At 39.0% G+C, this 25,859-nt stretch overlaps 1 protein-coding gene and 1 non-coding gene across 8 annotated transcripts in view; one reads left to right on the forward strand and one right to left on the reverse strand.

The window, feature by feature from the left end:
• Positions 1-25,859, forward strand: part of LOC133258510 (spidroin-1-like) — a 186,666-nt gene that overhangs the window by 33,720 nt on the left and 127,087 nt on the right. The window lies entirely within an intron of this gene.
• On the reverse strand, positions 15,927-15,998 carry TRNAG-UCC (transfer RNA glycine (anticodon UCC)). The gene has a single exon. It is a non-coding gene; the product is annotated as a tRNA-Gly (tRNA).

Consider the following 25,859-nt stretch of genomic DNA (forward strand, 5'->3'; position numbering starts at 1 on the left):
ATGCCACCTATGCTTCTGATGATTTGCTAGAATGGTTCACAGAACCCAGGGAAGTTTTCCCTTACATTTGATGGTTTACTTTAAAAGGATGCAACTCAGAAAGCAACTGTATGGGAGAAGTGCATAGGACTAGGTGTGAGGCAAAGGGGTGTGGAGGGTGTGCCACCTTTCCAGCACCTTCATCTACTCACTCATCTAGAAGAGTATTAAATCTTGCTGTTCCTGAGGTTTTATAGAGCTTAATCTCCAGCCTGCCACACCCCCAGCTTTGGGGTAGAAAGCTGAGTTTTCCCAGACTGGGAGGGTGCTGATCATATCAGCTTATTGTCCACATCTCTGTGTACTTTATATCCCTATCTTCAGTCCCACACATTGAAGTGTTTTTCTGTACCTAAAGAAAGTATTTGAAGACCAACAGAAAGGAGACTGATTTGGTCATTTAGAAAGCTCTGTAGAAATCACATCTCAAGCCTAGAAAAGGTGAATTGCATTGTTCAACCATGACCTCAAAAAAACCCATCCTACACGAGTGGCTAGGAGGTCCAACACTCCCCTAACGTGGGAAATGGATTAGTTTGCTATTTCTGCTATTGCAAAATACCATGGAATAGGTGGCTTACGGGAGACGGTGAAGGGCAGGGAAGCCTGGCGTGCTGCAGTCCATGGGGTTGCGAAGAGTCAGACACTAGTAGCGACTGAACAACCACGAGGCAGCGTGCACAGTTTTTTCTCACATTTCCACAGGCTGGAAGTCCAAGATCGAAATGTTAACAAGGTTAATCTCCCCTCAGGCCTCTCTCTTTGCTTTGAGGACGGCCACCTTCTTGCTGTGGGTTCATGTGATGTTTCTTCCCTGTGTGTGTAATACACTCTTACACGTATATGTCCCTGGTGTCTCAGTGTATCCTAATCTCTTCTGATAAGGACTCAAATCATACTGGATTATAGCCCCTGTTCCTCCCCTCCTGCCCACCCCCCCTCCCCTCTCCACCCTGCCCTGCCATGGGAAATTAATTCATTTCAACTTAATTGCCTCTCTAAAAGCCTTGTCTCCAAATACAGTCATGTTCTGAGGTACTGGGTCCAGGACTTCATGTGAATTTGAGGAAACACAGTTTAGCCCATAGCAGGAATAATTTCTCTTTGTTCCTCCTTTAGAAGCCCAAGTAATAGTTGACCTGGACCTGGGCTTCTCTTTTGAAAGGCAGGATAGTGCTCATGGAAGGAGCATGGGCTGTGAAGTTAGGCTGTTAACAGTGTGACTCCTGATTTAATCACTTACTCCTTTTTCAGTTTGGACTCTGAGTCAAGTTCAGTTTCCCATTTGTAAGATCTGTGTAATATCTGCTTGGGGCTTAAATGGGATAACCTGTGTGAAGTGCCCAGGGCAACGATGTAGGCGGTAAGCTTAGTTCTATTTCTTCTCCTTCAAAAATAGATAAAGGTTTCTTTTATTTTCAGTGGAAGACATTCTTTTCTGGCTCCTCTGTTGGGATTCAGTACCTTCAGAATACTATTTTCATATGTGCCATGTGAACCCACTGAGGCTTCTATGGGTTGGGCTGGGGATTGATAAGCATTGAGAGCCCTTTATTTTAGGGAATGGTATTCAGTTTGGGAATAGAAAATAAGGTATCAAGGGCTAGTGTTTGCTGACAGTGGACACAAGAATTTGGTATGGAATTAGGACCCAATTAAATGATTATTGAATAAACAGCAAAGCTAGTCAGTAGGATGGAGCAAGAATTGCTGGGGTTTGAGGAACAGAAACAGCTCACTGGGTTTCAAAGAAAACTATATTTGCGGCCACAAGACAACTCTCAACTTGAACCTATTGGTGGATCTAGGACTTAGGCCCTATTGCTAAGTAGAACTGCAAGATTTTCACTTGTAACTATAAGCCTTTAGACTTTGTTATCAGGCTTCTCCCAGGTGGCACTAGTGGTAAAGAACCTGCCTGCCAATGCAGGAGACATAAAAGATGAGAATTTGATGCCTGAGTTGGGAAGATCCCCTAGAGGAGACCTTCTAGAGGAGATGCCCTAGAGTAGATCACTGGAGTAGCAACCCACTCGAGTATTCTTGCCTGCAGAATCCCATGGACAGAGGAGCCTGGTGGGCTATAGTCCACGGAGTTGCAAAGTACTGGATATGACTGAAGCAACTTAGCATACATGCACAGAATTTGTCATCAGAGTAAGGCTGGGAGAGGTAGGAGCTGAATAGGGATCTTCTACTTCAGGGCAACTAGTAAGGCATTTTCTGAGCATAATTATTGCTCACACATTTTGCTCATTTATCTCATCATAGAAATAATAGACTAGACAGTTTATAAGTTATAGTTCATCACCATTTTTTTTTTTTTTAATTCAGATCACTTCTCAAAAAGATTTCTGGTGATACTTTTTTTTTTTTTTTTTCCTATCATAATACTCAACTGTGGGGCTGCTTGAATAAAGAATAAAGAAGTAGAATTAAAAGAGAAAAACAAAATGAAACAACACAAAAAAGAAGTAGAGAAGTCAAACACACTGTCTGCTGGTAATTTTCCACTACTTAAGAGAAAATGTCACTGTTCTCCCAAACAACCCAATCCTTACTCTTATCACCAATGTACATAACGTGATTGATATTGCGTATCTGCTACATAAACATTGCTTTAATATTTTTCATTACTTTTGCCCAAATGACCCTGAGTAAATGTAGTATCTGGCACAAGGTGCTGGAATTGTGGCGCTCTTTCAAAGCCAGTGGTTTTGTTGCACAACATGGAACTCTCAGAACCTTGGCATCAGCTGGATTTTTTTTTTTTCTTAAATTTCATTGGCGATTTCACCTTTATTATCCATGAAGCTCTATGGCCTAGTAATCAGACACTAAAGGCTAAAGGGAAGCAAACAAACAATATTCTTTTAACTCCTTAATGGGGCAATGATATACAAAATGTATGTGTGACTAGTGTCCAGTAGTTGGTGAAGTATTTTCACACACACACACACGTGCACACATACACACACCATTGTGGGGAGAAATAGGAATTCATTTTGGCAGGAATGAAGCTTACCTTTTAACAAAAGAGGGAAATGTTATACCCTCATTATCTTCCTATAAATATCCTCATATTCACTGATATTAATGTTTGGAGAGAATTTTAGCACATTTTTAAAACCCTCAGAGCCATAGTCATATTTTTATTCAACAAAGGTGTGCTATCTGCACACTTGTTACTAAGTCAAGCAAATTTCAAAGATGTTTATATTTCTATGGAGCTGAAACACAGTTTTTTTGTTTTAGTGGAAAATTAAATGGGAGGAAGTGTTTTGATCTCATCCTTTACAGTTTTATTTGAAAATTACTGTTATGTGCAAAAATAAGCAAATGGGACATAATCAAAAGTAGAAATTTTGAACAGCAAAGGAAACCATTAACAGAATGAAAAGACAACCTATGGACTGGGAAACAATTGCAAACAATGGGACCAAGAAGGGCTTAATTTCCGAAATATACGAATGGCTTATACAACTCAATAGCAACAAAAAAGACAACCCAATAAAAAAAATGAGCAGAAGACTTAAATAGACATTTATCCAGAGAAGACATACAGATGACCAATAGGCACATGAAAAGATGCTCAACATTACTAATTATTAGAGAAATGCAAATCAAAACTACACCGAGGTATCATTTCCCACTAGTTGGTGGCGTGTGCATGCTCAGTCGTGTCTGACTCTCTTTGACTCTTTGGACTGTAGCCCACAAGGCTCCTTTGTCCAGGGGATTTTTCAAGCAAGAATATTGGAATGGGTTGCTATTTCATCCTCCAGGAGATCTTTCCCACCCTGGGATTGAACCTGTGTCTCCTGTGTCTACTGCAGCCAGATTCTTTACCTGCTGAGTCATCAGGAAAGTCTCCACACTAGTCAGAATTGAAAAACCTTTGAATACTAAATGCTTGGAGAAGGCATGGAGAAAAGGGAACCCTCCTACACCCTTGGTGGGAATGTAAGCTGGTGCAGCTACTACAATGAAAATAGGATGGAGAGTCCTTCAGAAAATATGAAAACCAGAAAGTATGAAAATGCTAAGTTGAAAAGAACATCCCAAAGTTCATCGCAGCACTATTTACAACAGCCAAGATAAAGAAGCAACCCAGGTGTCCACCAACATACAAATGAATAAAGAAGATGTGGTATGTGTGTGTGTTTGTGTTTGTAATGGAATATCACTCAGCCATAAAAAGCCATATAATGCCATTTGCAGCAACATGGATAGACCTAGAGATTATCATACCAAGTGAAGTAAGTAAGACAGACAAATATCATATGACGTCACTTATATATGGAATCTCAAATATAATACAAATGAAAATATTTTCAAAACGGAAACAGACTCAGGCATAGAAAACAGACTTATGGTTACCAAACAGAAAAGAAAGTATTGGGGGAGGGCAGCGTAAATTAGGAGCTTGGGATTAGCAGATACAAACTACTTCATGCAAAACAGACAACAAGGTTCTATTGTATAGCACAGGAAACTATATTTGATAATCCTGTAATCAACTGTAGTGGAAAAGAATTTGAAGAATAATATATATATATACAAACTGAATCACTTTGCTATATACTAGAAACTAACATATTATAAATCAACTATGAAGTGAAGTGAAGTGAAGTGAGGTAGCTCAGTCGTGTTCGACTCTTTGAGACCCCATGGACTGTAGCCTACCAGGATTCTCCATCCATAGGATTTTCCAGGCAAGAGTACTGGAGTGGGTTGCTGTTTCCTTCTCCAGGGGATCTTCCCAACCCAGGATTGAACCTGGGTCTCCCGCATTGTAGGCAGACACTTTACTGTCTGAGCCACCAAATAAAATAACTGTTACATCACCTCTCTATGTCAAAAAGACATGAGTTATATATTGAATGATCCTAGCTCATTTTCTTTTCTTGGCCATGTTGTGAGGCTTGCAGGACTTTAGTTCCCCAATCAGAGATTGAACCCAGGCTCCAGCAATGAAATTGTAGAGCCCTAACCACTGGACCACCAAGGAATTCCCAATCCTAGATCATTTAAACCAGTTGACAGAATTTTCTATGTCTGTAAAGTGTTTTATGACAATTATGTCAAATAATGAAGTTTTAAAATAAAAGCTTGAATTATTTAAAGATATCTCTTTAATATTAATCTATAATGCTCATGATGCAATCATCAATTCTGTGAAACAAAGCAAAACCTCATACTAACCATATTTTAAACAGATCGCACATACATTTCCATAATTGAAAAGCTAAACAGAATCACACAAACACATTGGATGTAAGTGACAGTTATTTTTATCTCAGTCATCCTCATCGCCATCATCGTTATTCATCATTTTTTAAAAAGTCTTATTGAACAGAACTCTTCCAAATAAGTTTTCTCCTTATAAAAATATCCCCAATCCAGTTTTCTTCATGCACAGAGGCAAAACTGTTTGCCACTAATTTAATTAGATTGACTGAGAAGAGTTTGAATAAGAGACAATACACAAGCTAATCCAGGGGGACCAGACTATGACTGACTAAGGAGTTTCAATGCCTGGCTTCTATCTCTGAGTTTCCACTTGAAAGTTGAGCTCTTATACGAATGAACTGACTTGCACCAACAGAAAGAGACTCACAGACTTAGAGAACGAACTTACGGTTGCTGGGTGCTTGGGTTGGGTGGGGGAAGGATAGAGGGAAGGTATTGTTAAGGGAGTTTGGGATGCGTATGTACACACTGCTGTATTTAAAATGGATAACCAACAAGGACCTTCTGTACAGCACACGGAACTCTGTTCAATGTTGTGTGGCAACCTGGATTGGAGAGGAATTTGGGGGGAGAATGGATACATGTATATGTATGGGTGAATTCTTTCACTGTTCACCTGAAACTATCACAATATGTTTGTTAATTGGCTATACCTCAGTACAAAATAAAAGTTAAAAAAAAAGAAAAAAACCCATAATGGATGCTCCAAAAAAAAAACAAACCACCCCATACATTACAGTGGCTGACTCCCTTTCTATAGCAAGCTCTGAATAAATATGATCTCATAAAAAAAGTAAGTTGTCTGACCCTAGAGAAGTCATTTTACCCCCCACATCTACCTTTAGGGCCTTGGTTTTTACATCTATAAAGTGGATATAATGTTTTGTTCTATATACTTCATAGCATCTTTCTAGGATCAAATGACATCATGCCTGTGAACTGTTTTCAGTATTTTCAAGTGTTATGAAAATGTAAGTAGTTATGTTATTTTTTGAGTAGCGGTGCAAAGCCTGGTGGACTTGCTCAGAAAACCTAAGTCCAAGTTTTTCTTCTTCCAATTACTAGCTAGGAGTTCTTTGCACATATAAATGGACCTTTTTTCTTGATCTCTAAAAAAGGGGTAAAAATATTTACTTCACATATATTATGTATACAATATATAAAGTTGCTTTCAAATCCAAAGTAGTCAGTTATCTTTTTATTCATTTATTTTTAAGTTAATTTTTATTGGAGTAGAGTTGCTTTATAGTGTTATTCCAGTTTCTGCTGTACAGCAAAACAAATCAGCCACATGTATATACATGTCCCTTCCCTTTTGGATTTCCTTCTCATTTAGGTCACCACAGAGCACTGAGTAGAGTTCCCTGTGCTATACAGTAGATTCTCATAGTCATCTATTTTATATATAGTATGGATATTGTATATACATCTACCCCGATCTGCCAATCCATCTTACTTCCCCCTTTTTCCCCTTGGTATGCAGAGGTTTGTTCTCTACATCTGTGTTTCTATTTCTGCTTTGCAAATAAGATCATCTATATTATTTTTCTAGACTTCATATATATGCATTAATGTACCATATTTGTTTTTCTGTTTCTAACTGATTTCACTCTGTATGACAGCCTCTAGGTCCATCCACATCTCTACCGATTTCATTCCTTTTTATGGTTGAGTAATATTCCATCGTATATATGCGGCACATCTTTATCCATTCCTCAAAATTGTCATCTTCATGTATGGAAGATTGTTACAAGCATCCTCATGAATGCAGTTATATATAGCAAGAAACAATTTGTGTAAGAAGTAATATACAAATTGTTACAGTGTTTTTTAAGCTGTAACAACAGCAAAAAAAGAAAAAAATAACTTATCAGACAGCAGTGAGGTTGGTCTTGAAATGTCATCAGCATAGGACTTTGCCTGATAGTGAGCAAATGCCCATAGTCCTTATCTAGGGGCTGGAGGGAGAGACTTCCTAATTGGGAGGTCACCAACTGCCTTTGCTGCTGGTAATAGACCCTCTGTTGAAAGCCAGGCAGAAGGGTCTAGGATTTCTCTGTATGAAAGAGACAAATCTGGCTCATCAAGAGATGATATAGAAAACAGTAAATAGATAAGTGAAAATCCTTAACATTTTTTAAAAAGACTAAAACAGACTTTAAAAACAAGAATGAAAGTGACTTATAGGAAATAGAATATGCAGTTGTTGATGATAAAAATGCACACAGTGGTTTCTAAATCTAATTATTAGTGTATCATTGCACACATCTCTTATCGATGTTTGATACTGGTAAATCACTGCTAATATTGCTTTTGATATGGTAACATGTGAAGGGAACACAAGCCAGACATGCTAAAGCAGCTCCCTACACTTGCACTGATTTCAGACAGGGTTACAAAAGCTTCAGTGCTTTCCTGACTGTTTAGCTTTCCTCAGAAAGTAATTCTCATAGCTCTCAAGTTCTGTTATCTTCCTACTTCAATTCTTTAAATGAATTTTGTGGCCAGCAACCAGCCTACTTGGCTTTTAGTATGTTTTAATAAACGTTGTGCTGTTTGGCAACAGAAAGCAGGCAAAAAGTCAGAAGATCCTCAGTTAGATAGCCTTTTATGGTTGTGAAAATAACAGGGCTATTGCCTTTTTTTCCCATTTTCTGTGCTGTTTCTGACAAGGATAACTAAAGTAAGAGCAGAATTACCAAGAAGCTAAAGGATTCAGAGTTCTGTAGAGAACAAACTAGTGATTGCCAGTGGAGAAAAGGAAGGGGCAAGATAAGGGTAGGGGCTTAAGGGGCACAAACTATACGTATAAAAGAAATAAGCTACAGTGATACACGGTACAGCACAGGGAATAGAGCTGATATTTTGTACTAACTATAAATGGAATATAACCTTCAAAAATTGTGAATCACTACGTTGTACACTTGAAACTTATGTAATATTGTGGTGGTTCAGTTGCTCAATCCTGTCCGACTCCTTGCCTCCTTGTGACCCCATGAGCTATAGCTTGCCAGGCTTCTCTGTTCATGGGATTTTGCAGGCAAGAACACTGGAGTGGGCTGCCATTTCCTTCTCCAGGGGAACTTCCCAACCCAGGTATCAAAACTGGGTCTCCTGCATTGCAGGTGGATTCTTTACAGATTGAACCACCTTGTACATCCACTATATCTTGATGAAAAAAATTTTAATTCAGAGGAATTCTATCTGGGCAGAAGAGTTAAATGCAGATGAAGTGTCTGGGGAGCCAGTCATAGCAATATCCCCACTTTCTTGCCACAATTCAGCCAATGCAATATGTCTCAGTGCACCATGAGGGTACCACATCTGAGGTTCTGTGTTACCTCTTCTACAGGATTAACTTCAGGACAGATCAGCAGATGTGATGGCTGAAGAAGAACAAATACTTAATTTTCTGGTGTTTTGAACTCCCCCAAGAAGAGTGACATAGTTGAATGAATAAATAACAATAAATGCCAGACAGTATTGATACTTCCGACTGGGAATAATACTTCCAAATCAGTACTAGCTAAGGACATTGATTTTTCCTCAACAATCATTGTCCTATCTTGTGTAATAACACTTTAGCTTTTATAATTTAAGTACACTATCCATTTTGAGTAAATTTTTGTGTAAAGTGTGAAGTTAAGGTCAGGTTTTACTTTTTTAATCCGTTGATATCCAATTTCTCCAGTGTCAAGAATGTATATGTACACTCACAGACGTATCTATGTATGTCCTTCATTCAATGTCTTCATGGTGGAAGTGGGATTCATAGTGCTTAATTTAATATACATATTTTCTTTTTCCTTTAATGCAGGGAATTTTTCCTATTACATCTTTGTATTTTTTTAATTCAATTTGTTGACCTGAGCGAGAAATATGTACTTCCCATTTCTGATATATCTTTCAGTGTAGAGGTAACTTGATTAGTGTAATTTCAGCCCCTAACTTAATCTGTCCCAGAGAGCAATAGGTGATGCATCTGAGCTCTACAGTTTGGATGAAATAAATTAAACCTGCATGGCTTGGTTTCCACTCTTTTTCTTGTGGGGAATAAAAGCCTGAGGGAAGCAAGAATCAGGAAGCAGGATAACTTCTGCTTTCCATGCAGTAATTCTCCCTGGATCAGACCACCCAGCTCCCATCAGAAGGAATGGAGTTCTCATCAGTACTGTGTATGTCTGAATAAAGGAGTCTGCCTAATTCTAGGGTTCAGTTAGCAGGCTCATTTGGCTGTCACACTAACTTTTGTCCTCTAGCTTTGCCTCTATCAATCATAAAGGCAATATTTTGGTTGCCGAAGCGCTGATATGTCTTCTTTTTAAATTGTGTAATAACTTCAGCAGGAGAGAGGGGTGCTATTTCTTAAGACCTTCTGAAATTCTTAGCATTTGGTATAGAGGTCAGAAATATTGCTAGATATAACAGAGAATAAAACTTGCCAATAAAAATTGCACCCAAAGAAGCTTTTGGTATAGCTTTGGACATTTGATTTTAATGTGTATGTAGATTGTTTTGATCTTGGCACTTGGTAGAAGTTTATATTGTACAAACTTTCTATTTCTACCATTTTTAGGCTTGTGGTATTTGACTTTGGTCTGTGTATCAGTCAGCTCAGGTTGCTATAACAGAATACTATAGACTGGTGGACTTAAACAACAGACCTTTATTTCTCACAGTTCTGGAGGGTGGGAAGGCCAAGATCAAGGTGCTAGCAGATTCAGTGTTTGATGAAGACCTTATTCTTTGCCTGTAGATGTCTGCCTTCTCGCTGTATCTTCACATGCAGAGAGGTGTCTGGTGTCTCTTCCTTATAAGGACAATAATCCCATCACGAGCGCTCCACCTTTATTGTTGTTCAGGTCCTAAGTCATGTCCAACTCTTTGTGACCCCATGCCAGGCTTCTCTGTCCTTCACTATCTCCCTGAGTTTGCTCAAACTCATGTCCATTGAATCGATGATGCCGTCCTCTACCCTCACGACCATATCTAAACCTAATTACCCCCAAAGACCCTTTCTTCTAATATGATCACACTGAGTGGTAGGGATTCAACAGATGAATATTGGAGGGAGGTAAACATTCAATCTCTGACAATCTGCAACTGTTAACTTATGGAGATTTGATGCATAGATAAGTAACAATTTCTAAGAGTCATGGAAGATTTCAAGATTAAAAACAAAGATAAAAACTGCCCATGGGCCATTTTGCTTTCTTATCAAGAGTGTACAGAGACACCTTAGGTGTCAAGTGTGTGCAGGGCTATGAGACCATTGACTTAAGGGAGACAGTTTCTTGGCAAGAGCACACAGAAGCCAAGTAGGCCTGGACAAAGGGGAATAGATCCTAGTAAGTGAGTTGTTGTTAGCCACTTATAACCACACAGAACAATCACAGAACCACATCTGTGAGCTGGTTTCAGGAATGGTCTTAGAGTGCTGACTGGTACAGATTTTTATGTAAACTTAGCCTTTCCTAAGCATATTAACCAAGGTATGCTAATAGTCCCTATTTTTCATGCTGTCTGTATCTATGTCCTTTGATAGTGCTTTCCCTATCTGAGTCTGCTCTTGTTCACATGACTTTCTTCAGCCAATGGGATAGTAGCAAATATAATACAGGCAGAGGTTTGGAAACGTATTTGAGCGATCCTACTTCTTCTCTTGAAATTCTGCCATTGTGAAAACAAGTCTGTGAACAGGTTTACTAAAGGATAAGACACCACATGAGGCAGAAATGAGTCACCCCAGAAATGCTAGCTTAGACCACCTGGCCCCTGGTCTCTCAGCTAACCACAAAGGAGAATCCAAATGAGAACACTTAAACCCGGGGCAACAAAACAGTTAAGGTGATACATAGTTTCATAATAAACAACAGTGCCTTAAGCCTCTATATTTTAGGATGATTTGTTACAGTGATAAGTGACTGATACAAGAAACAAAGTTTCAAAGATTAAGAAAACAGGTTCTTTAGAGGCCTGATGTTGGCAATTTGATCTCTGGTTCCTCTGTCTTTTCTAAAACCAGCTTGAACATCAGGAAGTTCACGGTTCACATATTGCTGAAGCCTGGCTTGGAGAATTTTGAGCATTACTTTACTAGAATGTGAGATGAGTGCAATTGTGCAGTAGTTTGAGCATTCTTTGGCATTGCCTTTCTTTGGGATTGGAATGAAAACTGACCTTTTCCAGTCCTGTGGCCACTGCTGAGTTTTCCACATTTGCTGGTATATTGAGTGCAGCACTTTCACAGCATCCTCTTTCAGGATTTGAAATAGCTCAACTGGAATTCCATCACCTCCACTAGCTTTGTTCGTAGGGATGCTTTCTAAGGCCCACTTGACTTCACATTCCAGGATATCTGGCTCTAGATGAGTGATCACACCATCGTGATTATCTGGGTCGTGAAGATCTTTTTTATACAGTTATTCTGTGTATTCTTGCCACCTCTTCTTAATGTCTTCTGCTTCTGTTAGGTCCATACCATTTCTGTCCTTTATTGAGCCTATCTTAAAGCTCAACATTCAGAAAACGAAGATCATGGCATCTGGTCCCATCACTTCATGGGAAATAGATGGGGAAACAGTGGAAACAGTGTCAGACTTTATTTTTTGGGCTCCAAAATCACTGCAGATGGTGACTGCAGCCATGAAATTAAAAGATGCTTACTCCTTGGAAGGAAAGTTATGTCCAATCTAGATAACATATTCAAAAGCAGAGACATTACTTTGCCAACAAAGGTCCATCTAGTCAAGGCTATGGTTTTTCCTGTGGTCATGTATGGATGTGAGAGCTGGACTGTGAAGAAGGCTGAGCACTGAAGAATTGATGCTTTTGAACTGTGGTGTTGAAGAAGACTCTTGAGAGTCCCTTGGACTGCAAGCAGATCCAACCAGTCCATTCTGAAGGAGATCAGCCCTGGGATTTCTTTGGAAGGACTGATACTAAAGCTGAAACTCCAGTACTTTGGCCACCTCATGCGAAGAGTTGATTCCTTGGAAAAGACTCTGATGCTGGGAGGGATTGAGGACAGGAGAAGGGGATGACAGAGGATGAGATGGCTGGATAGCATTACTGACTTGATGGATGTGCGTCTGAGTGAACTCCGGGAGTTGGTGATGGACAGGGAGGCCTGGCGTGCTGCGATTCATGGGGTCGCAAAGAGTCGGACACGACTGAGCAACTGAACTGAACTGAACTGGAATATACTTTTTGCCATACCTTTGCCCTCGGAATTGCTTCTCTTGAATTGCAAAACAGCTGAGATTTGGGGTTTATAAGTTTCAGGCCCAAGTAGTCAGTGCTAGATAGACCTTTACAAATTCAGCTTAATCTTCCTGAGAGGAATAGAGGGGGATAAAAACATAATTGACAAAAAGACATTGGAGAAAGAAACACATTCTCGAGGTCTGGAACATTTCATGGCACTGTTCTTTATTAGGACCCTGCGGGCTCAGTCTTAAGAAATATAAATAGTTGCTTCAGATTAGGAATCTGGTAAGGATGATTCTTCCAGCTAAATGTGGAGACAAGATGAACACTTAATTAGGAGGCTTTAAAAAATGCCCAAGCCATTTCATAACAAAAACAATACCCAATGAGATACAAGGCTGAAAATGCCTGTTCACATGAATTTGTGGGTGCTCTCTCACCAGATAGGATTGATACTAAGTTCAACACGGGCATGAAGAAAAATCAAGAGATTTTGAGTATTACTTGAAAGGATAAAAAGGTGTCCTGAGTAAGACCAGGTAATGCAAATTCCTAATCTCTGCAAGAAAGCAATATACACATCAGAATGCACTAATAGTGCACTAATCCACTATGCTGCAGTAACAGTCCCCAGATCTCTCTGGTTGTTCACACAATGTAACGCAGCTTTTCAGTATTATTTTCACTTACTACATGTTATACCTGAGTTAGAGGGCCTCTGCTTATTGCATTTTTCAGGGATGTAGGTTGATAGACACTCCATGTCAACGCATCCATAATCACCCAGTTGAAAATGCAAAAGGGAATGTGGTAAATTACATACTGCTTAGAGATACCACATGGAAGGAATATGTAGCACTTCTGTGCACCTTTTACTGGCTTATACAAGTGCCACTGGAGAAGGAAATAGCATCGTCTGTTTTGCCTGGGAGGGGAGAAGAAGCAGAACACACCCTAACATCTTCCATAGTCATTCTATGAAACACAGTATTTGATTCTTATTTTTATGCACAAAGTATACTTATTTACCCCAAGGAAAACAACCAAAAAGTCCCACAGAGTAAGGACACCAAATCAATGTCTAGGGTATCTAGTGATGTGCAGGGGGCTCTATAGCTGGTCTAGAAATGTGCTTCTTGACCTAGAGACTTTAAGACTAAAGTAAATTTTCTCTTCTCTACATACACATCCAGTACTCAGTGATGGTTTTGGGATAGAGTAACTGCTATAAACATTCCCACTCAGAAAGGGGACCATTGGGAGACGCACAAGAGAGGAATTCTGAGAATCCCACCAGAAAGACATTTTGATAGATCTTCCACTGAGAGTGAGCATTGGCCCTCTTAAAATGTGTGCTCAATTAGTGTAACTCACAGCCTCTGTTCACCTCTTTATCCTCTCTCTCTCCTGAGAAGTTAAGAGTGACATATCACTGATAATTTTGGAAAAATAAGTTGGGGATAAATTAAGTCAGCTCTACGTCTCTTCCTTATGGGAGTGAGCAGTTCTTTAGGAAGCAGATATTCACCTTTGTGTTGTCAGGCTATCCCTGATTAAGCATCCTGTCCTCCTACCTCTCAGGTGGGATGTCTTCCCCAAATCAGCATTGCCTAATGGGAAAGGTCAACATGCCAACTACTGCGATTTAGATGGCAGATCTATTTAGCTGCACAACTAAGCTACACATTTAGCCTTTATCAGAATAGCAGTGATATTTTGATCCTTACCACCCCTGACAGACTTTTATTTCTCATTCTTTTCAGATGGGAATGATTAAAGAGGTTTGTCTCAGACAATTTAATAATTGGGTTTTCTATTTCAGAAACCTCTGTTAGTCTTATGTTGGAATGTCTTTATCATCGGTGTTTATTTTCTTTTTCTTAATTCCTTTGATCTGTTTGTCTTATTGTAATTATTCATGATTATTTTTCAGGACTTGATGTTGGAAATTATATTTTACCATGTACATTTTGTTTCTAATTATTTTTAGTTTTATAATAGGGTTACTTTCATATGAAATTTAATTTTTCTACAGACTTCCCTTTTATGTTTTTTTGCTGATATTTGAAAATAGTCTAGATAGAGAAGAGAGATTAGTTCATTTCTGCAAATCTTGATCAATTGAATAAGGGAGATGAGGGAGGTGGAAGGGTGAAGATAACTCCTACAAGTTTGGTTTGAATAGTTAAGTGGTACTAGTGGTTGATATAGAGATTTCAGCAGGAGGAAAATATTTTGATTCCAGAAATAAATTTCTTTTGCACATTGGACCTGATTGCTTTTCCAGTAACACCTCTGACCTGAAGAAATAGGAATTTTCTCAGGGCAGACCTGAGTAGTTGCTACAGTGGGAGAGAGGGGAATTTATAAACACTGAGTTTCAAAAGAGATGGTTTCCAAAATGTTAGGAAGCAGTCCTTAAAAATGATTGGGAGAATGACAAAGACTGGCTTAATATGTTCCATACTTATCTTTTAAAATGACTTTTAAGTATTCTTTTGAGGAGCTATAGGGTTGGACACTAAGTGAGTTTTAATATTTTACCATTTTAAACAATACTGTTTTGATTATATAAATATATAGAAAAGTCCCTTTTTTCCTCTGGATTTTTATATAGAATAAAATTACCACAAGAAGGGTTTAGTAGAATATGAATGCAGTTCCTTTTCCTGTGTAATGCCAAATTGTTTTTCTAAAGACTGCATAGTTTATATTGCCAGCAACACTCCGTGGGTATATATTGTCAACTTTGCATTACCTGATTTTAAAAGCAATAATTAATAATTATGATTATGCAAAACCTTGGTAGATAATTTTAAAGGCAATGAGGCTTAAAATGATATCTTATGGTTTAAAATACTGCATAGTTTTGTTACCAGTGAGACCTTTGTTATTTTTATTTAATATTTTAAATATTTTATTTATTTACTCATCAAATTTCCTTTCATCCATATTTGAGGCCAAATAACTGTCTGCCTTATCATTTTAGATTTGGTTGTTCCCTAAAAAGTTTTAGTCTTTGTGTAGTTAAATTTGTTAGTTATTTTCTTTTGTTGTTTCCATTGTATTTTAACCTTAAAAAGTTATCATCTCTCCAAAGATAACTATAAATTTCTCTTTTAGTTTTCTATGACTTAATGGATTTATAAAAGACAAAGTACTCATTGATCCAATAGAAAATATTGTTGTGTGTAATATGAGGTATATCTCTACCTTTTGTTTTTTTGTGAAATTTTTAACCATTAATGCTAGGAGAGATTTTTGTAACAGTAAGAAATCGGGTGGTTTGCTGTTTTCAAGGGAGAATCATATACTGGGCACTCACCTTCTGTGGGTGTCAAGTTTCAAGTGGATTGAATTGGAGGAATTTTTAAGAGTTTTTGTTGTTGTTGTTTGGCCTTGCCAAACAGCATCAAGGATCTTAGTTCCCTGAACAGGGTTTGAACCTGGCCCCCTGCATTGGAAGTTCAGAGTCTTAACCACTGGACCACCAGGGAAGTCCTTGGAAGATGTTTTAAGAACTCTTTCAAACTTGAAAGTGAAAGTAAAGTCGCTCAGTCATGCGCGACCCTCAGTGACCCCATGGACTGCAGCCTTCCAGGCTCCTCCATCCATGGGATTTTCCAGGCAAGAGTACTGGAGTGGGGTGCCATTGCCTTCAAACTTGAGGTCCAGGGAAAAGATGAGTTTAGAAGGGAAATTAAATGTCTCTGATTTATGGGAGATTTCCCAAGAAGAATCAACTCTTCATTGTTGTCCAAATGATTAATGACAGAGGATTGTGATGAAAGGTAATTCAAGAGAACTAATGATTTCTTTTATTAGAAAGTAATCTTCCTTTAAAGAGAAGTAATCTTTCTAAAGTCACAAATGAAACTCCTCACACTTGATCTGATGTAGTCTTTATAAGAGACTTTTTCAGATACTCATCATTATCCCCAGCTGCTTGATTTGCCAGAGAGAAGTGGTTCATGATGTATCTTCTGGGGATTTAGAGGGAAAACTTTAGTCCTCTAATGAGTTCTTCCTCTTAGTCAGGTACAAACCTCTCTTCAGTGGAAAATGGTGCTCAATTTTCCACAGTCTGAAGCAGTTCCTGATAGAATTTTCTTACAACCACTTTAATGGTGTTGCTCCCTGTCTATATTTCCTGTATCTGGAAGCAGGATGGAGTGAAAGATAAGATAATCTACTTGTTGGAGACTACGACGATGTAAGAAACACTAGTTCTTATCTCCATTTGCCAACAAAAAACCCTAGTTTTGAAAGGCTAAGATCTAATCTTTACTGTCAGTAGCAGAATAATTAATTTTATTGAATAGACTCTTATATAGTGGTTATTATGTGCCAGATAAATTACAACTGTGTGAAATGAGTATTGTTTTTATCCTGCCGACTCATTGGAAAAGGCCCTGATGCTGGGAAAGATTGAGGGCAGGAGGGGAAGGGGGTGATAGAGGCTGAGATGGTTGGATGTCATAATGAACTCAATGGATATGAGTTTGAACAAACTACAGGATATAGCGAGGGCAGGGAAGTCTGGAGTAATGCAGCCCATGGGGTCACAGAGTTGGACATGACTGAGTGACTGAACAGCAACTAAAGACAAGGATGCCGAGGCTCAGAGAGGTCACAGTGACCAGCACAAGTGACATAGATGATGGGTGACTGGGCCAGGGTTCAGTAAACTCTGCAGAGTGTTATTGCTTACCACACAGTAAGGCCAGAGCTGGGAACAAAACCTCCTGCTTTGCAATGTAGTCCTCTTTCCAGTAAACTAGGTAAGTGCACATTCATTCAGTTATCTACTGAGTAACAGAAGCCAGATCCATATTTCTGTTCAATGAAATGCCTCTGCCAAGTTTTTGTCAAGCACTCTTACCAATCATACCCCTTGCACTTAATCTGTTGCTAGTTTTTATAAGAGACTCCACTACAAAAGAAAGCAAAACTCATTCCCTTCAGTAAGGAGCCATATCATTGGTACATGAGGCCCTAAAATACTGAAAAGTTGCACCCAGAGTCATATTCTTTGAAGGATACAGGTGTTAAAGTAGGAATTCTTGCTTGGCTTCTTCAATAAGATAAAAAAGGAAATGAAACACAAAGGTGATCAATCTAAAAAGGATCAGACGATCCCAACGCTTTCTCTCCTACAGGCAGTTGAAGGACCACACCAGCTCTATTCTTGTTAGGGTACTCATTCACAGATGATACAAGGCCAAGGTCAACCCCTGAAAACCCAAGAGAAATGAAGAGTTCCTAACACTGCAGTATGTCATAGACTATGCAAAAAAGCTCATATAATCAGTACAGTGATTTTTCCCCCCAATTCTACTTTAATCTGGATTTGATTGCTGTAACTGTAAAGAATCAGCTAGCTTTGAGAGGGAGCCATGAGCTTGTGAATATCGTTCTCCAGACAGATTCCACTGGATTCCTCACTTCTTTCTTAAATGAAGTGCAAATCTGGAAGCATTACGCTAAAATGTGCCATTACTTCAGGTTTCTTTGAAATACATAATTTCTAGGTTCTTCTGATGTAAACAGTAGGAGAAAATGGAATACCAGTTAACATGTCAATGGTTGTAACATCCCAGAAGTATCAATATCATTATTAGCATACCCTCTTCTGGTAGTAAAAGATTTATTTTACTGTGTCATGAACTCAAGCATTTCTTTAACCAGAACTCTGAGCTGCTTCCTTTGGAGAACTGCAGCATATGGTTTTCCTCTTCCACTTTTTAATATTTTGGTCTCCGGTGAATCCGCATACAAAGGCTTCCTTCCTTTAGCTGGAGTCCACAAATGAAAGGCTTTTCTTTTTCTGATTGTAGATTAGCCTGCCAAGAAACAAACACGAGCTGGAGAACATCACTTTAATTTATTGATGGGATACAGATGACAAGGAAGTCTGTCCTATTCCAGGTTTTCGGGAATGCTGCAGGCTGACCCAGCACAGCCGAGATCCTTACGGCAAAGACAGATTTTGCCAAAAACTGAAGCCAATAGTCATTGCAAACCTCTGAACCAAAACATTCCTTTAGTGCTTGAATTTCCCTATAATTTGTGTCGATTCCCTTTTTGTCAATGAAGCTAGCAGTGGATAACTAGCTTAGTGCAATCAGACAAAACAACTGTGCCATTCATTCAGTAATTAGATGATAGCCTTACCGCATGCTTTATGGTTTCCGTTCTTCATTCTTTCCTTTCTTTTCAAGTCCTTGGAGACAAACTCTGGGATGTTTGGCAAAGCAGAGACCCTTGTTGAAAAATATCCTGTCTTCTTTTTTCATTTTGAGGTTGCTAATAAGTTCTATTCTCAGAGGCAAAACATTAGATGCACACAGCAGGAAAGATCGGCCAAGTTTAAAAAAAAAAAAAAAGTTTGATTCTTCTGTATATTGCTTTTTGCCTCACTTTCCAGTTTGGCCTTCCTTGAGGCAGAAGATGGTTTTCCTCTTTTTTTAATCCATCACTAGGCAAATGAATTTGATACTTGAGCTAAATGCTTATAGCAGATCTTGCATAAATCACTTTTTAAGCTTTCAGACATAAAGTATTTATGAGATGTGAAGCAGAGACAGAAAGATAGGAGAAAGAAAGGGAGAGGTGGGCTGCTTGATTAGGGTTAAGCCACTCTGAAGAGAACACAGCCCGTTACATTTCTGCCTGGTCATTTGGGTGAAGTGTTGTTCTAAGAGTTTGCTGCCTTTTTTTTTTTTTCTTAAATCTTTTGTTTGTTTCCTAAGCTATAAGAAGAAAAGGGAGGAAAAGCTTCTACAAGAAAATAGGGAAGCTCTTTTAGGTTCTGTTGTCTTTGGCTTGAAGATATACTGGGATCAACATCCATGAAATAGGTGGCCTTCCCCAGTGATTATCTGGTCCTGTTGGTCAAGTGTCTTGGTTGCAAGTGATATTGCTTGAGCTACTGGAAGAAAAAAGAGGAGCATCTTGTTGGCTGCTCTACCTAAACTATAGAAGGACAGGAAGGGGGTTCTTGAGAAGTGACTGAAATCGGGGACCTAAAGTCTTATCAGGAATTCTGTTTCTTCTTCTTCTCATCTCTGCTTCTCATTTGGCTTGATCTCTCTCTTTTTTCTGGGCCACCTGGAACCACAGCTCAAAATATGTTAAAAGATAACAATTAAAGAAATAATACAAATGCATCTGTATACAAAATAGACTCAGAGACACAGAAAACAAACTTATGGTTACCAAAGGGGAAAGAGAAGTGGGGGCAATAAATTAGGAGTATGAGATTAACATATAGAAACTACTATATACAAAATGGATAACCAGCAAGGACCTACTGGGTAGCACAAGGATCTATATTCAATATCTTGTAATAACCTGTAATGGAATATAATATGAAAAAAATATGTAACTGAATCACTTAGCTGTACACTTGAAACTAACACAGTACTATAAATTAACTTGTTTCTTGTTGTTTAGTTGCTAAGTCCTGTCTGACTCTTTGTGACCCCAAGGACTGCAGCCTGCCAGGCTCTCCTGTCCATGGGATTTCCCAGGCAAGAATACTGGAATGGTTGCCATTTCCTTCTCCAAGTCATCTTCCAGGGATTGAACCTGTATCTCCTGCATTGGCAGGCAGGTTCTTTACCACTGTGCCAACTGGGAAGCCCTAAATCAACTATACGTCAATAAAAAAACTGAAGTCTATTAAACATCTTAAGAGTTTATGTCAGCAAAAATCAGTTGGAACAGGGCAGCACCAAGCCAGAAGTGGTTAGAAGTGCTCCTTCAACAACAACTCAAGAAAAGACATTTATAGAGAAAAGGCAGAAGCAAAGTAAGCAAATTATTGGTTGGCTAAAGCTTGTGAAGAAAGCTGAGTGCCGAAGAATTGGTGCTTTTGAACTGTGGTGTTGGAGAAGACTCTTGAGAGTCCCTTGGACTACAAGGAGATCCAACCAGTCCATTCTAAAGGAGATCAGTCCTGGGTGTTCTTTGGAAGGACTGATGCTAAAGCTGAAACTCCAGTACTTTGGCCACCTCATGCGAAGAGTTGACTCATTGGAAAAGAGTCTGATGCTGGGAGGGATTGCGGGCAGGAGGAGAGGGGGACGACAGAGGATGAGATGGCTGGATGGCATCACTGACTCAATGGACATGAGTTTGGGTGAACTCTGGGAGTTGGTGATGGACAGGGAGGCCTGGGGTGCTGCAATTCATGGGGTTGCAAAGAGTTGGACACGACCGAGCAACTGAACTGAACTGAACTGAAAGCTTAAAAAGCCTAGTTGGCTGTTTGTGATTGGTCGTCTTTAGGTTTCAATTTCATAATCTGTGGCATTAGAGGCTTAGGTTTTGGTTTATTTATGTGGGCCTCCTCAATCTAATGACTTTCTTGTTTAAGAATGGATAATGGAAGTTTGGGTCTCAATTACAGTTCTCAGATCAAACTGTTGGAAAAACTACTCTCCTCAAACTTCAGATTACTTTTGAAAGTACTTTGATTTGCCAGGTTTGGGTATTTTCCCTCCTGTTGGATCAATCATTCTGGACACTGGGATGAAGCTTTATAATTGGTCTAGAATCCCAGGGACAGGGGAGCCTGGTGGGCTGGGGTCACACAGAGTCGGACACAACTGAAGCGACTTAGCAGCAGCAGCAGCAGCAGCAGCAGGTCACAGGCTGATTCTTGATCCTGAGGCTATGGGCATCGGCCACGTATCCAGAAGGTAAGGAGGGCTGAGCAGACAAAGACAGGAGCCACTGGAAATTTTGTCTATGTTCTTCACTTTGTCCACTTGAAAAGCATATTTGACATTTGAGAACGCCATGAGTTGAGATTCTTTCCTGACAGTATAGTAGAAGTGACTATACCAAGATCTTAGTTGTTACACTGTGAGTATGAGTCAGGTACTGGTGGTGGTAAATTGAATTGCAAAGGAAATGGTGTTTATAGTTCTTCATCTGACATATGATCACAAAGAAATTTTACAATTGCCTTGCAGTTAAGCTCCCTTTCTGCTTCAAGGAGTATTTGAAGATTTTCTTAAGTATTACCCCATGGAAAAAACAATACATTACAATTAAATTAAAGTCTAATTTTCTCATGGTTAAAATGGAAAATAAGTTAGCTTAAGGGTGACCTGTAGTGTGAAGGGTGTGAAGGGGAGCTATAAGCTATCACCTTGCTCCACAACAGGGAGCAGCAAATCTTTTCTGGAAGTGGCTACATAATAAATATTTTTGGCTTTACATGGTAGCCAGTCTTTACTGGCTACCTGTAAATGAACAGGCATGGCTGTGTTCCAATAAAATTTATTTACAAGTTCAGCATGTGGGCAGTAGTAATTTATTAACCCTGATATATGCAGTATTACATAAGAGATGTGTAAAGTGAAATATTAAGTAAATCCTATACATTACTAGTATTTTGAATGTCCTTGAGTAACCTAAGAGTTGCTGTTATTGTTCAGTCCCTATGTCGTGTCTCATTCTTTGCGACCCCATGGTCTATAGCACACTAGGCTTCCCTGTCCTTCACAATTGCCCAGAGTTTGCTCAGACTCGTGTCCATTGAGTCAATGATGCCATCCAACCATCTCATCCTGTGTTGCCCATTGTCCTCTTGACCTCAATATTTCCCAGCATTAGAGTCTTTTCCAATGAGTTGGCTCTTTGCATCAAGTGGCCAAATATTGGAGCTTCAGCATCAGTCCTTCCAGTGAATATTCACCATTGATTTCCTTTAGAATTGACTGGTTTGATCTCCTTGCTGTCCAAGGGACTCTCAAGAGTTTCTCCAGCACCATAGTTCGAGGGCATCAATTCTTCGGTGCTCAGCTTTTTTATTTTCTAGCTCTCACGTCTGTATACGACTACTGGAAAAACCATATCTTTCACTATACGGACCTTTGTAGGCAAAGTAATGTCTCTGTTTTTCAATGCACTGTCTAGGTTTGCCATAGCTTTTCTTCCAAGGAGCAACTGTCTTTTAATTTCATGGCTGCAGTCACCATCCACAGTGATTTTAAGTCCCCCCAAATAAAGTCTGTCACTATTTCCATTGTTTCCTTATGGGTTTGCCATGAAATGATGGGACCAGAGGCCATGATCTTGGTTTTTTGAATGTTGAGTTTTAAGCCAGTTTTTTCACTCTCCTCTTTCACATTCATCATGAGGCTCTTTAATTCCTCTTTGCTTTCTGCTGTAAGGGAATTATATTCATCAGCAATGAATATTCAGCGTTGGTTTCCTTTAGGATTGACTGGTTTGATCTCCTTGCTGTCCAAGTGACTCTCAAGAATTTTCTCCAGCAGCATAGTTTGAAAACATCAATTCCTTGGCACTCAGCCTCTTTATGGTCCAATTCTTACATCTGTACATGACTACTGGAAATACCATAGCTTTGACTATATGGATCTTTGCTGGAAGAGTGATGTCTCTGCTTCTTAATATGCTGTCTGGATTTGTCATAGCTTTTCTTCCAAGGAGCAAACATCAAATTTATAGAAATACTATGGTCAGAAGATTGGTATGAAATTTTGTAGTTGTTTAGTCACTAAGTCATATCTGACTCTGTGACCCCATGGAGTGAAGCCCACTAGGGTCCTCTGTCCATGGGATTTTCCAGGCAAGAATACTGGAGTGGGTTGCCATTTCCTTCTCCAGGGGATAGTCCCAGCCCAAGGATGTCTCCTGCATTGCAGTCAGATTCTTTACCACTGAGCCACCAGGGAAGCCCTTTTGGTATTAAATAAATATGTTTAAAATGTAAAACATAACCCTAATTAAACTACTTATAGTATTGAAAAGTGCTTGCAGATTCACTGCTTATTTAATGACATTAAATTTTTTTTCAAGAAAGAGTATAGCATTTATTAAAATTCAAATCTAATATAAACTCTTGGAATCAAATGTGTTGTTAACAGGATATGGGCATACATGAATTTTTACCTGTTTTACTTTGGGGACAAAATGGTTACTGATTATATGTTATAAATAAATTTGTTCCTTTCTTTGTAATGCTTGTAGTCATGTGAGCATGCAATTATTACTTGACATTTGAAATTTCATCTCAAATGAAATATGAAACATTTTATGAATTGAAAAACTTGGAAATCCTTCAGGTAGGGGATTATATTTATAACTCTCAATATGTCCGTTGTTACTCTTTATTTTTAAGCATTTATTAGTTCAGTTCAGATCAGTCACTCAGTCGTGTCCGATTCTTTGCGACCCCATGAATCGCAGCATGCCAGGCCTCCCTGTCCATCACCAACTCCCGGAGTTTACCCTAACTCATGTCCATTGAGTTGGTGATGCCATCCAGCCATCTCATCCTCTGTTGTCCCCTTCTCCTCCTGCCCCCAATCCCTCCCAGCATCAGGGTCTTTTCCAATGAGTCAACTCTTTGCATGAGGTGGCCAAAGTATTGGAGTTTCAGCTTCAAAATCAGTCCTTCCAATGAACAACCAGGACTGATCTCCTTTAGGATGGACTGGTTGGACCTTCTTGCAGTCCAAGGGACTCTCAAGAGTCTTCTCCAACACCACAGTTCAAAAGCATCAATTATTTGGTGCTCAGCTTTCTTCACAGTCCAACTCTCACATCCATACATGACCACAGGAAAAACCATAGCCTTGACTAGACAGACCTTTGTTAGCAAAGTAATGTCTCTGCTTTTGAATATGCTATCTAGGTTGGTCATAACTTTCCTTCCAAGGAGTAAGCATCTTTTAATTTCATGGCTGCAATCACCATCTGCTGTGAGTTTTGGAGCCCCCCAAAATAAAGTTGGACACAGTTTCCACTGTTTCCCCATCTATTTCCCATGAAGTGATGGGACCAGATGCCATGATCTTAGTTTTCTGAATGTTAAGCTTTAAGTCAACTTTTTCACTCTCCTCTTTCACTTTCATCAAGAGGCTTTTTAATTCCTCTTCATTTATTAGATAGCCATAAAAAGTCACTTCGGGACCAATCTTGATAAATTTTTAAAATGTGATGATTACCAAATAAAGAAACACATTTTCCATGTTTCATCAATTCTAAGAAACTGTTTTTTAACATTTCTTAAATGAATTGTTTGGGCTTCTCATCGTGATAGCTTCTTTTGTTACAGAACAAGGCAACTGGGCTCAGAAGTGGTGGCACATGGGCTTAGTTGGTTTGAGGCATGTGGGATCTTTCTGGATCAGGGATGGAACCCTTGTCCCCTGCCTTGGCAGGCAGATTTTCAACCACTGGATGACCAGGGAAGTCTTTTACTATTTTTTTACATTTTAGTATCTCTGAAGTTTGGATTCTTCTAATTATGGAAGACACCTTAACAAATGGATACAGTCATGAAACAGTTGTAATTACCTGCATGTAACTGGTCTGAACCCCTTCCTTGGAACCTTAATGTTTAAGATCCAGAGAATCAGCATGAAAATCTACAGTATGAGGGGCCGTATCATGGAAGAAAAGTCTTGAGACACTGATAGAGTGCTTTTTTAAAGAATGTGCATGATAGCCTTGATATCATCAAGGAATCGTGTGTGAAAGTCACAGGTGCCAATGAGCCTGAATCAAAATGTAATTGAGAAGAGCAGCCTCTGAATGCAAAGCTTGGAAATACCTTTCTAAAATGTATTTTGCTAATACCTAGTTTTTCACATATGCACAAGAGTAATATACAGTAAATTCTGTATCTAAATAAGTCTAAAAGAGTTCTTTCAGTAAGTATAAAGCACTCTAAGGGATAAAAAAGAATTGTGTCATAGTTTAATTGGAACGATTTTTTTCCTTAGTGGCATATAACATAATAATATACAATGATTTATTGTGTTAGATGCAATGATATAGTTATATATATATATATATATATGTATGTATATGTATGTATGTATGTATGTATGTATGTATGTATACAGGGCTTCCCTGGTAGCTAAGTCAGTAAAGAATCTGCTTGCAATGCAGGAGACCTGGGTTTGGTCCCTGGGTCAGGAAGATCCTCTGGAGAAGGAAATGGCAACCCACTTTAGTATTCTTGCCTGAAGAATCCCATGAACAGTGGAGCCTGGCAGGCTACAGTCCATGGGGTTGCCAGAGTTGGACATGACTTAGCATCTAAACCACCACCAAGGCCTGTTCTATTTAATATGGACAAATCTAATCTCTGATATGCATAATTTGGATTGGATATGTGTATACATATTTATGTTTAAATTAGAAAATGACAACTCTTTTTTTCCTCACCTTATATTGAGGTGATAAAAGACTTTACTATTCTTATTAAAGAAAACCTGACTTGTTAACTGAAAAGCCATGGTAACTTCAGCATCAGCTTACTCATTGAACTCTTAAGTCCTCTAAAATACAACCTGAAAAGATCTAGCATG

Source organism: Bos javanicus, chromosome 12 (assembly GCF_032452875.1).
Source record: "Bos javanicus breed banteng chromosome 12, ARS-OSU_banteng_1.0, whole genome shotgun sequence".
In the NCBI taxonomy this organism is placed as follows: Eukaryota; Metazoa; Chordata; class Mammalia; order Artiodactyla; family Bovidae; genus Bos; species Bos javanicus.